Genomic DNA, 13,377 nt, shown 5'->3' with positions numbered 1-13,377 from the left:
CAGAAAGAGTCTAAAGAGCAGGGTATGAACCTGGCAGATGGTATCTAAATCCTAGTCTCAGTGCTACTGCCTCTGTGAACCTGGGGAAGTTTATTTATGTCTACCTTATGTGGTTATTACAGTGATTAAATGATAGATGTATAACAAACTTAGTTTACTCTTTTTCTATGATTTAAATATTAGAGGAGAAGGTATTTCTTTATAACATATTAGTTTTGTAATAATGCATTATACATTTAACACTCATTAATTTATCTAAACCACTTTTCACCAAGTCATTGGCTGAACAACCCCGGGACAAATGAGTTGTACAAAATCACTACCAGGTGTGGCTTGCTTCTGCTAGGCAAGATTTTAGGAACAGAGTGATGTGCCAAGATGGACATGAAAAAGTTGTGGAGTTATGGCTTTTGTTCAAGGTTTTTGTTCTACCCTCAGAAGTGCTCAAGCCGTAAGAAAGTGGTTATGTCTTACCTGATGCTTTTCCCCTCTCCCCAAGAGAGCATAGGAGTCTATAGAAAGAAAAAACATTTGAGACTTGGAAGGGTATTCTCTCAATCTCTCTCTCTCTCTCTCTCTTTTTTTTTGAGATGGAGTCTTGATCTGTTGCCCAGGCTGGAGTGCAGTGGCATGATCTCGGCTCACTGAAACTTCCGCCTCCTGGGCTCAAGTGATCTTCCTACCTCAGCCTCCTGAGTAGCTGACACTACAGGCACGTGCCACTTGTATTTTTAGTAGAGATGGGGTTTCACTATGTTGGCCAGACTAGTCTCAAACCCCTGACCTCTGGTGATCCACTGGCCTTGGCCTCCCAAAGTGCTGGGAATACAGGCATGAACCACTGCGCCGGCTGGAAGGGTATTCTTATAAAGAGCTAGGTGATAAGGGTCATATCTAATTTCATTCTATTTTCTTCCACCAGATCTCCTATTCACCTCAATGAGCTCTGTGTCCATTACTGGATCCGCCTCATTTTGTATAAATTGACTGATTACACATTTCACTCAAACCCAGGAAGTCACATCTCCATCAGTGCTTCCTCTCCAAGGAACTGGATCATGGGGCCATCTTCATCTTATGTTCTAATCTGTTAGAATTCCCTTGTTGCCTGATTTTCCCTGATTGATGATGCTTAGCTTGTGGGCTTTAACCCCTGAGTTCAAATGAAGTAATAGAAAGGGCATTGGGTTTAGAGCTAGAAGACAGTTTCATCAGAAGTTGTGGGCAAATAATTTTACATCTCTGAGTCTTGTTTCTTTCATTTCTAACACAAAGGTAATATTATGTACCTCAAAAGATTGCCTTGAAGATTAAATGACTTAAAGTTTGTGCAAGTGTTTGGAGCATGGCAGACAGCCTCAAGCATTTAAGTGAATTTCAGTCTTAGTGACCTCCCAACACACAGTCAGACTTTCCCAGACTGACTCTTCTGCTCTGTATTTTATCATCTTATGAAAATTTGTGTTACTCCTTAAAATCATCATCTTCAAATAACCCTTATTAAATAATATTAAAACGCAAGAAAAAATATTTTAAAAGTCAATACAAATGTGGTTTTGCTGAAATTCTTTCTCACCTCCTAAAACTATAATTGTTTTTTTCCGATCATAATGTCTTTTTTTTAAATAGCATATTTTGAATGCCATTAATATTCCATGGAGAAACTAGCCAATTAATTTTTACCATAAACTTTCATAATAAATAAAGAGCTGATAGAATTTCCCTTGATTTGTAATGGGAAACACTGGGCTGTCAAGATTTTTAGCAGGAGATTATTCCTATATGAAAAATTCTTATTTAAAAGTGGTGCTATTTACCAAGAATTTATACATTCACAAAAGAGTTGTCATCTTCAAAATAACCACTTTATAAAATTCTATTCTTTTTAAAAATTACATTGCTTTTACATCTCCTCTGGATTTTTTTTCTTTTTAAAAAAGTATTTAAGCAGCACAAAGAAATCTTGTTTTATAGTCACATGGAAGTTTCATTAAAACCAATGAATAAGTAAAAAAGCAGTATTATTCTGCCAAACCATTTACAGCCATCAACAGTTTTTGTTATGAATGATTTTGATTATTACAAAATATCAACTTTGATTTCAAAATTTTATAATGGACAATATTGACAGAATCCAGAAGACCATGTAAGGGACAGTACTGAAACAGACATTTCGAAACTATTTTGAACAATGTTATCATTAGTGGAATAAGTGCCTGGTTTCCAAATTGGACTACACTGAGGTGAACAGCACACATGGGATTGTATAAATCACAGTATTCTTGTTATTAAAAAATTAATCACTCTATAGTTGCAGCTCAGAAACAATTGGTTTTCAGTTTAAATTTAAAAATCAGTTAATTATGTAATTGGTAATATTAAATAATTAAGTTCCATGGAGTTCTGAGGAATACATCAAGTCTCATTCTCGAGAGAGTGGTTGAAGGTGGAGACGAAGGTCTGATATTGGGGAGGGTCTTGAGCACTTTCCAATCAGAGTTCACCAAAGCATTACACTTTTATCTATTTTACTTATTGGGCCCCCGTAAGAGAATTTAAATATTATATAGAGTTTCATGACTTAAAGTGTTTGAAAATAAATTAAGTTTTACTGTTACCTCTTTAGAGAGATCCAAATGTCATTGATTGCCTGCATGAGAATCCCTATAGAGACCACTTTAAAATTGGTAGTTTATGGTTCATGTCAAAGACAAATCAAAATTATTTCATAGCCCCAAATAAATACAATGTAAAAATGAAGACGAATCTCTATACTTTTTCATTAACATCTCAGTGGGTTAGGAGTCATCTCTTACCTGACTATAATTCAACTATTAAGCACTGTTGACAGATTGGTAACCAAGTGGCAAATGCCACTGACTAAATACAAATAGTAATCTTGGCTTTATGTTTGGCACATAGCAGGAAATTTTTTAAGTTGAGATTCTCTCCCTATTGTTGTTATGATATTGGCATATTTTTATGTTTTTCATATGGTGTTTTGGTCTTGACTTCTTTCCTTCTTTCCTTCCTTCCTTCCTCCCTCCCTCCCTTCTTTCTGTCTTTCTTTCTCTCTCCTTCCTTCCTTTCTTCCCTCCTTTCTTGCTTCTTTCTTGCTTGTTTTTTTCTCTCTCTTTCCCTTCTGCCCTTTCTTTCTTTCTTTCTTTCTCCTTCCTTCCTTCCTCCCTCCCTCCCTCCCTCCTTTCGTCTTTCTCTCTCCTTCCTTCCCTCCTTTCTTGCTTCTTTCTTCCTCTTTCTTTCTTTCTTTCTCTTTTCTTTTCACTTCTCTCTCTTTCTGTCTTCCTTCTTTCCTTCCTTCTCTTTTTCTTTCTTCTTTTCTTTTTTCCTTCCTTCCTTTTACTTTCTTTCCTTCCTTTCTCTTCCTTCCTTCTTTCCTTCCTTCCTTTTTCTTTCTTTCCTTCCTTCCTGCTGCCACTCCATTCCTCCCTCCCTCCCTTCGTCCTTCCTTTTTTCCTTCCTTCCTTCCCTCCTGTTTTCTTTCTTTCTTTCTTTTTTCTTTTCTTCTCTCCTTCCTTCCTTCCTTTCTCTCTCTTTCTTTCCTTCCTTCCTTCTTTCTTTTTTCTTTTCTTTTTTCCTTCCTTCCTTCCTTTTACTGTCTTTCCTTCCTTCCTCCTCCTTCCTTCCTTTCTTTTTCTTTCCTTCCTCCCACCTCCCTCCATTCCTCTCTCCCTCCTTTCTTCCTTCCTTTTTTCCTTCCTTCCTTCCTTACATCCTTCCCTTTCTTGCTTTCTTTTGCTTTCTTGCTTTCTTCTTTTCTTGTTTTCTTTCTTCTTTCTTCTTTTCTTTTTTTTCTCTCTTTCCTTCCTTCCCCCTCCCTCCCTCCCTTCCTCCCTTCCTCCCTTCCTCCCTTCCTTCCCTTCTCTTTCTTTCTTTCTTCCTTCCTCTCTTTCTTTCTTTCTTTCCTTCCTTCCTTCCTTCTTTCTTTTTTTTTCTCTTCCTCATTTTTCTTTTTTGTCATCTTTTTCAGAAAATAGAGAAACATCATCTTATAGCTATTGCTGCTACGATTTTTAGGCTACCAAATGCTGACCCCGTTGGACCATGGTCTTTTCCCAATCTACTTATAAGAAAACCTAATGTAACAAGTTTGTTGCTGGACATAATGGCAAGAGTGTATTGGTGTCTACAGCAAAGAGAAAGTCAGTGTTTGTTTGTTTAGTGTGAGTTTTATTGCCTCCAGAAATAGAAAGTTACTTGGTTATCGTCAGAATCCATCTTATACAAGTAGCTAGAGTTTAGTCTCTTCTCCCATGCCACTACCACCCCACTCCCTTCCTTGGTGAGTGAGTCTTATTAACTCTAACATGAAAGGTATAGAGGGAAATATGTATTCTTTTCCAGAAGGCCGTGGCTTAGACAGTATTTTAGCCTAAGTGGAAAGAATAAAGGATTTGAAAAAAAAAAGTATCTGGGTTAAAATCCGAACCAACTACCTTGCAGAGTTAGTGTGAGACTTAAATACTACAAAGGACAGACAAGAATAAGTGGCTGCTGATATTATCTTGTTAGGAAAAAAACATCCTTTAAGACTCAGGAGGATAACATAATATTAACATACATGAAATGTCTAAGTACATTGTGGTGGTAGTATTTTTATGCATCTGCTTTTAAGTCAGGTATTTTAATGTCACATTAAAAAGCCTATGACACAACCTATAATCCTCAGTCATTGTTTTAGTTAGTAAAAACATTTAGTTTTTCTTTTTTTCTGTACTTTTTTTCTTTTGTTCTTTCAAGCATCTATTTTCCTACTTCTGTGATTTGTATAGAGAGGACTTTTACAAGGAGGAAGAAGGAAGGTATAGTGGTATAGACTATGAAGGGCTAATATCAGAATAATTTCTAACTGTAATGTTTTTTTATCTTTCTTTTTCTTCTTTTTTTTTTTTTTTTTTTTTGAGATGAAGTCTCACTTTGCTGCCCAGGCTGGAGTGCAGTGGCAGGATCTTGGCTCACTGCAACCTCCGCCTCCCGGGCTCAAACGATTCTTCTGCCTCAGCCTCCTGAGTATTTGGGGTTGCAGGCGCGGGCCACCATGCCCAGCAAATTTTTGTATTTTCAGTTGAGATGGGGTTTTGCCATATTGGCCAGGCTGGTCTCGAACTACTGACCTCAAGTGATCTGCATGCCTTGGCCTCCCAAAGTGCTAAGATTACAGGCAAGAGCCAATGCACCGAGCCAATAACTTCATAACATTTTTATAGTCCCCTTTTTGCTTAAACCAACAGATTAAGTTGCTTATGAAAATTCAATTGATAGCCACTCTCTTCCTAATTTGACAATTTCAAAAGTTTCCTGGTTTTAACTTTGCTAACCACTATATTCATCTACACAATACAAACAAATTTGAATGCACAATGTCATCTTGTTGGGCTTATTAATACAAATATAAATCCATTCATAAATAAATTATATTCCAACTTATACCCAATAAAAATATAGTCTTCTAAAAATTAGTAATGTGAGACACACTTCTAATACATTGTGTTTATCTGACTTTCTGAAGATAAAACTCAGTGCTGAAACAGAAAAACATTTCATCACCTTGAGTTGGTTGATTCTTTTCCCGACTCTGTGATGCTTCAATATTAAAGCTCATTTAATAAGTTCTGTTTGGACACTACGTTAACCCTCAGGCCACAGAGTATTGGCAAATAGTTGATTTCGTTTTTTCCCATTGGCATGGCTGCCTTTCACAGCAGCACTCCCTCCCTTTCTTTTGTTTAAATTGGCTGCAGTATTTCTTGCTTAAGGGATTTACCAGAATGTGGCCATACCTGGGATTGAGCTAAAATCAGGATAAAGAACTGGGAATGGGAAGGCTATAAACTGACCACTGGATGGGTAACATCATTCTTTCAACTCTTCAGAAAAACACATGCACACCATGAGCTCTGACTTTCAGAAGCGGAAAAATGAACGGAACATATGGTAAAGTTAAAAATTAATATTAATAAATGGAAAAGCTATTTCCCCAACAGACATTTCATTTTAAGATTGTCCTCTACTGGGATGATTTATTTGACTCTCTAATCTACTTGAAATGGGCAACACGCTGAAAATTGTAAAGAACACTCAAAGCAGAAGCAAGAAAGCGATGACTATAGTATCTAAGAAGTATGTAGATTCAAATTCTTGTTCAAAGGGTATTTACAGTTTGCTAAACAGAGCATTAGTTCACGCTATTCTGACTCTCAGATTAAATAATATATAACAAAATGCTTAAAAATAGAAGACATCATTATCATTTATTTATGCCTTTATTTGCAAACTTATTAAATTGAGAAGGAAAGGGAAAAGGGGATCTAAGCCATGGAACAGCTAGGGCAGCTCTGAATGTTTTATAAGAGTTTTATAAGAGACTGTGTCAAATGCAGAACTTTAAAATTCAGTAATAAATACTATAACTAGACCAATTTAGACTTTTTTTCTCTATCTATGTGATATCTCATAATGTTATGAATCTGATAGCAAGCGGCAGAATGATTAATTTGGTGGTTGTTAAGATGTTTAATTTCAGCCTTCATTGAATCCATCAAACATTCCCTCCCTCCCCTTCTTTCCACCTGTCTCCTTTTATATCATTATAAACAAAGATTTCAAACAAGGTAGACAATTGTCCTTTCATAACTTTTTTTGTTGTTGTTGTCTTAGGGTTTTCTATTTGATAATCTATTGGCTAGAAACTGAAACTGATTGATTGATGTGGCAATAAAAGTGCAAAAGCAAGCAAGCTCTGGTCATTGCTCATTAAAAATAGTTGTGTAGGTGCAGCACCGGTAATATATATTGGCCATAACCTTATGCTATCATTAATTAGTATTTCAATAAATGTGTTTATTTGCACCTAATGTGCTATGCCAGCAGTACTCAAAGTATGGTCCAGGGGCCCCTGGGAGTCTGCACAATTCTTTCAGGGTATCTGTGAGAATCTCCTTTTTCATTCTCGTTCTCCCACAAGTAAACAATGGAGTTTTCCAGAGGCTACATGAAACTTGATGGCATCATCCTTCTGATGGCTAATGATATGTGTGCTTGTGGATTCTTGCCATTAAAATTTTTCTCAGTTTTAATTTTGCATATAGTTAACATTGACAGTTATAACCTACATAAACAAAATCTCTTTTGAGATTCCCCAACAATTTTAAACATGTAAAGGGATTCTGGAATCAAACACTTTGAGAACTTCTGTGCTAGATAACACATTAGTTGAAAATAATACAGAGTAAGTAAGGTGTAGGTTTTCCCTAGGCTGCTTCTTTCCAGTTTTTGATATGACAGCCAAGGCAGGAAGAACTACTCTTAAATATATCAAGTCCAGCCATCCATTGAGCTCATTCCTCATCATTTGGGTTTGGCTGCTGTGTTTATGGAGCCAAATTCTATCTGCACTCAGTATTTTAGAATCAGTGGTTCTATATAAACTGAAATGCCTTGTGAAGGGTTATGCCGAATTTGTATTTCTCAAGAACTGTGTACAAAATGTCAGTGTCCACATGTGTATTTATGAGAATATGCTACTTGTTAGTGATGACACTTGGCCAGTTGGAGGTTACAAGATAAATACTCTTACTCCTTTAGCATGTGCTCTGATGAAAAACAAAGAAATCAAATAAATATATTGATTACCATTTAGCAATATGAGTTAGTGTAATATGATTACGAAATTTAAAAGTTGGTATAATTTCAGAACAAAAGACATTAAAAATAAAGTCCTAACAGTGGAATTATATTTTTAATATTTTGATAGGCATTAGAGGTTTTTTTTTGTTTGTTTGTTTGAGACAGAGTCTCACTCTCTCCTAGGCTGGAGTGCAATGGCACGATCTCGGCTCACTGCAACCTCGGCCTCCCGGATTCGTGTGATTGCCCTGCCTCAGCCTCCACAGTAGCTGGGATTACAGCCACCTGCCACCACACCTGGCTAATTTTTGTATTTTAGTGAAAACCAGGTTTCACCATGTTGGCCAGGCTGGTCTCGAACTCCTGACCTCAAGTAGTCTGCCTGCCTTGGCCTCCCAAAGTGCTGGGATTACAGGCGTGAGCCACTGCCTCTGGCCGGCTGCATTGGAAGTTTTTATGCATTTTATAAATGAAACTTAAATATTTCATTTAAGGGCTAGTTATATCTTGCCTTTCACCAGTGTTTATTGATCAGGGATGTAATGTGTATGCTAGGCTTTTAGAATACACCAATAAATAAGACATTTTTTTTGCTCTCAGAGAGCTCACAGTTTACAACACCAAATGCATAGTGACCTAGAAGCAGAGATTAGAAAGTATTTAACTCTTAAGCATCACTTAAGAAAGTTTCACAGAGAATGTATGGTAGATGTGGTGATGACAATGTTATTACATATATAGAGGGTTTCATACATGAAGACATAGATATGTCAAAATAATGGGTATATAATAGAAACATCAAGAAGCTATACGTTATGTGGGTAGTGGCAGGAAATAGTTTAGAAATTTAGTTTGAGATTAAATTGTAAAAAGATTTGCTAGGCCATTTAAAGCAGTTTGAATTTTATTTAATCATTGGCAAGAACTGCACATCCAAGAGTCTGTGTGGGCCAGGCAAATAATGTGAGCAAAGTATTATGTAAGAGCCCTCCTTTGATTTTGTTTTGTTTTCTACTTTTGAAACACATAGCTTTCTTGGTCTTTATTATAATGCTGTACTGGAATCAGTATGAGAGCTATATGTTAACATTTCTTCTCATTCTGGAGTTCAGTGATTTCATATTGGTAGCTTCAAATCTGGCATGGTGAAAATATTTGCACCATAGAAATCAGCAAATGCAACACATCAGAGCTTCTTTTTTTGTTTTGTTTTGTTTAGTTTATTGTTCTTTTGAGAGCCTGTTCACCAGTAAAACACTGCTTCCCCACTTGATAAATGTGCAGAGTAATATTTATCTACCATTCAAAAATTGAGCAAGCAGCCCAGTACGTGGCAACTGACAACCTCAAATTTGAGAAAACTTCATGGGCCTAAAAGAAGACAGCTGCTAGGTAGCTCTCATCTAGGTAGGAAAAGGGGCCCCATATTTTCAGACCATCTCAATTTAATAAGAAAAGACACGTATCTATATATATTGAAGTAAAATCTCCTAATTTGTCAGTATTTAGAAACTAATTTTACGCTAATAGTAGTAAATATCAATAAACTAAATTATAATCTGATTATAAGCTAAATTATACTTTCATTCACGCTGGGAATGAGAAGTCATTGAAGGTTTTTAAGCACAGTGAAATAAAATGAAAACAGGGTTTTTATTTCAGAAAAGCAGGTCTGGAAGATGTGTGGAGGACAGGTTGAAAAGAACAAAGACTAACAGGAACCTCAATTATGAGGATGGTGGAGACCGATTCTACAGCATCAGTGAGAATCAGCATGAGTGCAAAGTTACAAATTTTATCTCTACATAAGCCAGTTATATTGCTGCTTTCCAGCAGTGGCCTACACATTTCATCCCGGCAAGCTTTTCCCATGGGCACACTGGAGTTTGGTCAATAGAATGAACAAGGACCGGTTTTTTCATCTGCAAGAAAAACTTTCAGAGCATACACCCGCATGATGAAGGGTCAGTATGTTTATCTTTATAAAGAACAGTATCAATATCGATTCCATTGCTAGAAACCTTTGGAAATGGCAGAGCAGATGCTAGCATGAAAGATGTTGCCTATATCAAGTTCATTGACATATTTGTTTTCCAGATTTAAACCTGGATATTGGCAGATGACTTTATCTGTGCCACATACCTGGTGGCTATGTTCCAACAGAATGAAATATGTGAAATGAAACAAAAGTGCTTTTGAGTGCCTTGCGAAGTCAATGCAAATGGGACCTTGGCATGAATTTCCCTAGAAAGCTGCCCAAATTCCCAGTCATTTCTTCCTTCCTTGCAGGTTTGGGTAAATAAAATATTTATGATTTGGTAATAAAATCTTCTAAATACTAAGCCCTTTCATATGTCCACAAGGTGTGGGAATCTTCAGAAGAACTGGAAGTACCAAGACTTAGTCAAAGCCCTTAAATAGGATTGTGCTCCTCTTGAGTTTCCTCTTGATGTTACTCTCAGCCTCCAAGAGTCAAGGACAAATGCAGTCTTTTGTTGATTTTCCTTTGGGGAGATATCCAGACTGTTTGCATGCAAAGAAATTTTCCCTTTTGAAATCATTTGATTTTTTTTTTTTTCAAATTCGTAATGAGTGAATTCTGTTGACTACGTGGTCAATTTGATCAGCCATGTTGGTTTTTTAAACTGTAGAGGAAATAGCAGCTGCGTGTGTCACTGCTAATCTTCACCCATTGCTGTGAATCCTTGACGTGACGTTAAATCTTTCTCAGCTGAACAAAAGGAGCATCATACAAATTGCAGGACACCTCCTGCTTCTCTCGACCTCAGACTGCTCCAGCCTTTCAGGCTCTCAAGCACTTCTCTCTATGCCTCAGTTTTCTGCTGTGTAAAATGGGGACAATGTAGTAGTTATTGCATGATGTTGTTGTGAGAATTAACTGAGAAAATGCATGTAAAATGCCTAGCAGAGTGTTCAGGACATAGAAAATATTTGATAAATATTGATTATTATTATCACTGCCATAGCTGTATTTGTTGATGTTGTTTTTACTCTAGGTAAAACGTTTAAGAGCAAATGTTAGCTAACTTGGACACCACAGTCAAATGCCAAAGGGAAACAGAGACTTTGGTATTTTAGCAGGGTTATCTGATAATATCTTTCTGTACCCCTTGCCCTGATCCCTGTTTGGTTCCCTACTACCTACATCTCTTGGTGTTCACAAGTTCTTCATTTTGTGGAGACATTGGGGAATTGAATCTGGTACTGTGGCTATTCCATTAGGCTATACTCTTGCTCTGGGACCCTCAAGATTGGGGGCCTTTACTTATAATGTCCCTCATCTGATATTAGAACTGCTTACCACTTAATTAACAGCATAACCTGCACCTAAGCACATCTCCTTTTTACCTATAATTCTTATGTTATAACCTATCCCCATCTCCTGATATTTTATTCAAGATCATCTCCTTTGTGTTACTTTTAAACATCATCTGTGCTGGTATATGTATACCTATCACTGCTTCAGCCCTAGTATTTCCCCTAAATTTCTGCTCTGCCCCTCTCCATTTGCTAAGAAGCGCTTATTCACCCTTCACTTATAAGAACCCTTCATTCAAGGCCAGCAGCAGGGTTAAACGTATTCCCACATCCCTGGGGATGACTTTCACTTCTACGTCTGATTTTACCAAGTCAGGAGAAATGGCCTAGCTCTTTGAGCTTGTGTTACTATTCTCTCTCAAGGAACTTGAGCTGACTCTCTAGCTTCGAAGTGCTCTTCTTCTACTGCAATTAGGTGTATGCCAATACAATTCTGGCCATAACTACGCAGGGTTAGCATCAGATTTCACAAGTTTAAGGGCTCAGTCCTCCTCAGGGCTGCCCTCATTTCAGATGCATTTTGGGGGAGCACCTGCCCTTCTGACTAGCTGTAAATTCGGGGTTGCCATGACCCCTTCATGGTCAATAATTCTAGCACTCTAAAACAACTCACAGGAGCCGCTAAAAGCACTATACTTATGATTACAGTTTTAATACGAAGGAAACATACAGGATGAGGTCTGGAAGGGTCCCAGCCATAGAGCTTCCATGCCCTCTCCATGGAGTCTCAGTACATCACCCTGTTCTCCTATCAGAAAGCTCCTCTGAGCCTCAATATCCAGACTTTGTCTTGAGATTTTATGACATAGACATGCTGAGTATATTGTTGGTCACACGCTTGAACTCAATCCCCAGCCTCTGTCTCTTCCCTGGGGGTCAGGTTGGACCAAAGTTCTGACTTTCTAATCCTGTGTTTGGTCTTTATGATGACCAACCTTCATCTTGAAGCTATCTCAGGGCCACCAGGAATCACCTCATTAGCATAACAAAACTACCATGGCTCAGGAAATGCGAAGGGTTTTTAAGACTCTGCCAAGAACTAGGGACAAAGATATATTCTTTATTATACAAGAGAACTTTTATAATTTACCATTTCCCTCTATAGATCCCAAGCAACACTTTAATTCTCTTCCACCTTTAGGCAAGCTCTCAGTCCTAAAATGTGGTAACTGTAGGGGAAAGTAATATCTTTGCAAGGCTCAAGGCTGAGGATCCTATAGTAAAGACAGGTTAACAAGAAAATAACATAGAAATGTATTTAATATAAGTTTACATGACACAGAGCCCTTCAGAAATGAAGATCCAAAGAAGCAGGACAATCTGTTTATACTTAGGCTTGATGAAGAAGTGGACAAAGGAGTTATGATCTAATGATAATAAACTAGAGAGACTTAGCAAGGTCTGTTTGCTTGGATTCTTCTGTGTGTCTGTGTCATCAGAGATAAGGACATTCCTTTCCTCCAGGTGTAGAAAGGTCGGAGAATTCTTTTACGGCTTGCTTCAAGGGTGGGGGAGGAAGAGGGTCAGAGAGAACTTCCTGCTTCTGCTATTTTCTCAAATGCCGTGGTGCCATATTTTGGAGTAGCATGTTCTGAGTCCCATCAACATGTTTATCTGTCTTCTCTACTCAAGATTGTTAAGCTCAGTTTCCCAGGAAACTGACCATCAGTCCCCAAATTTTTGTTGACTGATTTTTCTCTGAGGACTACTAGAGTCTTTTGGGAGTAGAACTCATGGTGGACTATTCAGATAGCTCACAGTTTTCTAGACACTTGCAAACTAGGATCCCCTTAAGGACCTTGCTACACAGGCAGAACTTCTATTTAAAGTAGGTCACTTCAATTTATCTTATGCCAAGCCATCAGGCAGAGTTTCTAGGTAGAACACCATTGTTTAGAGGTGCAGGTAGGCCATTAGATGCATGTCTGGATGCCTGCCAGGGAAACCTGGCTTAAATCTCAGGAGCTTATGTAAAATACCATAGACCAATATGTCCAGACAGTTATACTGTTACATGATTAATAGACATTTTTTGATCACCTTCCAAAATGTATGTTGTCGTATTTCTCCCATGGAGCTAGAAAAATAAATTCATTTGAAATTTCGAACATCATGTGCCTATTTCACTAATCCAGGGAAAACTGGCAACCTTTTTAGAAAATTAGCATCCAAAAGAAATTTTGATTTTTTTTTTTTTTTTAGGATTTGGAATCTAGTTGCAGGTTATTTTTACTCATTTGCTCCAATTTATACCTAGTGACATGTCTGAGTGGTCCAAGGACACCAGATGCCATTTGTTAAATAAATGATACCCCCTGACTCCGGAAGAATCAGTAACCTCGTGTGTTTGAGCACTTAACTTCGGAAACACATTGTTTACTCTGACCTTCCATA

This window comes from Pongo pygmaeus, chromosome 7, assembly GCF_028885625.2.
Source record: "Pongo pygmaeus isolate AG05252 chromosome 7, NHGRI_mPonPyg2-v2.0_pri, whole genome shotgun sequence".
Taxonomy (NCBI): Eukaryota; Metazoa; Chordata; class Mammalia; order Primates; family Hominidae; genus Pongo; species Pongo pygmaeus.
Note: the sequence above shows the minus strand (reverse complement) of the source record.